A 3,480-nucleotide genomic window follows, 5' to 3' on the forward strand; every position below is an offset into this window, starting at 1 on the left:
TGACAACTTCATTCGTGATAGGATTAAATCTTCTATGTTGCTCTATAGAATTACTATAGCAATCTTCCAGCAGAATCTTGTGTATGTATATGGATGGGTTGATTCCTTTTATATCAATCATGGTCCACCCAATAGTCTTCTTCTATCTCCCAAATACAATCTGGTTATCACCCAATAGTCTTGACAACTTCCTTTATGATAGCAATCTGGTTATCACCTGAGTAACCATCCAAGAAATAGTAATAGTCTTTTCCAAAAAGTCTGTCCAGCATTTGGTCTATGAAAGACAATGGGAAGTGCTCATTTCTTATGGCTTTGTTTAATTTCCTATAATCCATGCAAACTCTTTATCCAGTTACTATTCTTATGGGAATGAGCTCATTCTTCTCATTTGCTACAACAGTCACTCCACCTTTCTTTGGAACATATTCAACTAGACTTACCCATGAGCTATCTAATATTGGGTAAATAATTCTAGTATCAAGCCACTTAATGATCTCGTTCTTGACAACTTCATTCGTGATAGGATTAAATCTTCTATGTTGCTCTATAGAATTACTATAGCAATCTTCCAGCAGAATCTTGTGTATGTATATGGATGGGTTGATTCCTTTTATATCAATCATGGTCCACCCAATAGTCTTCTTCTATCTCCCAAATACATCCACCAAACTCTTCTCTTGATCTACATTCAAAGAAGATGAAATTATTACAGGAAGCTTATTATTGTCACCAAGATAAACGTATTTTAAATGTAAAGATAAAATTTTTAACTCTAAAATAAAAGGTGACTCAATAGAAGGAACATAAGGTTTTACTTCCTTGTTTGAGAGATCTAGAGATTCAAAGTGTCTATCAGCCTTTACGGTTGTTTCTCTTCTAACCATATTATATTTGTTATTTCAAGATCTTCATCTTCAAGTTCTTCAAATGTTTCAGCATTGATTTCATCCTTATTGTAGCAACTATTTAACCTTTCTGTTGCAGTAAAATCCATAACATTGATAAAATTACAGTCTTTAACCTTGTTATGACTCTTCATTGTATCCAGCACATTCAATGTAACCTGTTGATCATTCACGCACATAGTTAATTCTCTTTTTTGTACATCAATTAAAGTTTTTCTCATAGCTAAGAAAGGTCTTCGTAGAATATTTGGCACTTCTTTACCCATATCAAAGTCCAGCACTATGAAATCTACTAGAAAAATAAATTTATCCACATTTACCAACATGTCTTCAATCTTTCCCATTCTAGATAAGTATGAGATCTATCAGCAAGTTGTAAAGTCATTGTTATTGGCCTAATTTCTCCAACCCCCAATTTTGAATACTGATAACTGTAAAAGATTTATGCTAGCACAAAATGTCTTACCATTGTGTTTAGTTCCTATGGAGTATAGAATTATAAAGCTTCCTGAATCTTTCAACTTCTGTGGGATTTTGTTCTGAAGTATTTAGCTGCATTCTTATATTAGAGTAATTGTTTCAAACTCTTCGAGATTCCTTTTCCTTTCTAGAATGTCTTTCTAGAACTTTATATAATTTAGCATTTGTTCGAGGGATTCTACAAAAGGAATATTGATATATATGTACTTCAACACTTGTAGAAACTTGCTGAATTGCTTGTCTTACTTTTGCTTCTAAAATCTTTGAGGGAAGGGTAGTGGGTGTCTAAATTGTTATGCTACAGCAAGTTGCACAGGTTGCTTTACTTTTGTCATGTTATGAACTGATGTGGTTGGCATTACAATATCTTCTTCCTCAATTGCTAGATCATTATTTTTTTATGATGTTGTAGCCTGGCTGTTCATATCAGTGGGCTGGAAAGCGGGTTTTTGTGGTCCTTCTTCAACATGAGTTTCTTCTTAAGTTGAAACGAGTTCCACTCTTTTTTTTTGTACACAAACCGGAATATGAACATGCTTTCTAAATCTTAAGTTAATTACCTTACAATATTCTTTTCCTTCTCTCCTCGGATCCTCTATATTGCTAAGTAAATAGCCATGAGGTATGTTACTCAATGCTATAGCAAGTAGTCCAATCTGATTCTCTAAGTTTCTCAAAGATATAACTTGACTCTGAACAACTACTTCATTCTTCACAATGTATTCATTAAGCAAAGTTTCAAAAGAATTGAGTTTATCATTGTTCGTGTTTCTTTGCCCTTGATTTTGCTGGTGAAATCCAGGTGGTTGAGCAAGCCTATTTTGTCTACTAGTTGCTACAACATTCTAGTTTCGATTGCTCCTTAAAAAGGTTGGGTGCTATCTTCATCCAGGGTTGTAAGTGTTTGAATATGGATTGTTCTAGTTTTGTCTGTTAAAGTTGCCTACATAGTTGACCGAGGCTGGATTTCCAGAACAATTATCAAATAAGTGCCTCTCTCCACAATAAACACAGGATGCTTCAGCAACTTGGTTAATAGTTGCTAGAGCAATAGTCATAGCCTTCACCATATTTGTTAATGAGGTTACTTGGGCTAACAATACTGTCAAAGCGTCTATATTATGAACTCCTATCATTCTTCTTGTTGCAGTTGCCTGGTTGATAGCCACTGATAATTATTATTGGTTATCCTCTCCAAATTTTCATAAGTCTCGTTGTAAGACTAAGATAGTAAGGCCCAATTTGCTAAAGCATCCACTATTAATCTGGTGCTTGGGTTGAGATCATTGAGAAAGTTTACAACTATATACAGCAAGGAATACCATAATGAGAACATCTCCTGAGTAACTCCTTAAATCTTTCCCATGCATCATACAAACTCTCATCTTCAAATTGATAGAAAGATGTGATCTCATTCCTCAATTTTGCATTCTTAGTTGGTGGGAAATATTTCATCAAAAATTTGTCAACTAATCCATTCCATGTGATAATGGAGTCACGTGGTAAGGAATTCAACCATGTTGTTGCTCGATCTCTTAAAGAAAATGGGAAAAGCCTGAGTCTCAATGATTCATGCGATGCTCCACCAATCTTAAAAGCATCACTTACTTCCAAGAACAACTTGTGGTGTAGATGAGGATCATCAAATGGTAGCCCATTGAATTACCCCACTGTTTGCAACATCTAAAACATCACTGGTCTAAGCTCAAAATTATCAGTTTGCACTTTGGGTCTAACTAATCTAGGGTTTATAGCTTGAGGAGTCAACACCACATAATCTCTAATAGCTCTTTATCTATCATCTGCCATATGGATAATGTTGTTATTCCCTGATTGCTCATAAATTATCTAACCATTCTGACCTTCTTGACCTCATTGTGCATTTACTGGTTTTATTTCTCCTTGGGGGTTCAAATTCCCTATATCTTGCAAATCATCAATTGCTACAGCAGCTTTTGAATTTCTTTACTCTTTTCTAAATCTCCTAACAGTTCTTTCAATTTTTGGATCAAACTAGAATTCAACAGGCTTATATTTACACAAGCAACGGTTGCTAGATCACTTTTGTCGACAAAATAAACAAATTAAAATA

General features: G+C 34.5%; 1 non-coding gene across 1 annotated transcript; it reads left to right on the plus strand.

Annotated features, from left to right (window-relative positions):
• Positions 1-2,706: 2,706 nt before the first annotated feature.
• On the plus strand, positions 2,707-2,813 carry LOC112496502 (small nucleolar RNA R71). The gene has a single exon (XR_003063059.1). It is a non-coding gene; the product is annotated as a small nucleolar RNA R71 (small nucleolar RNA).
• Positions 2,814-3,480: the final 667 nt, after the last annotated feature.

The sequence above is a fragment of the Citrus sinensis genome, chromosome 7 (assembly GCF_022201045.2).
Source record: "Citrus sinensis cultivar Valencia sweet orange chromosome 7, DVS_A1.0, whole genome shotgun sequence".
NCBI classification, from domain to species: domain Eukaryota; kingdom Viridiplantae; phylum Streptophyta; class Magnoliopsida; order Sapindales; family Rutaceae; genus Citrus; species Citrus sinensis.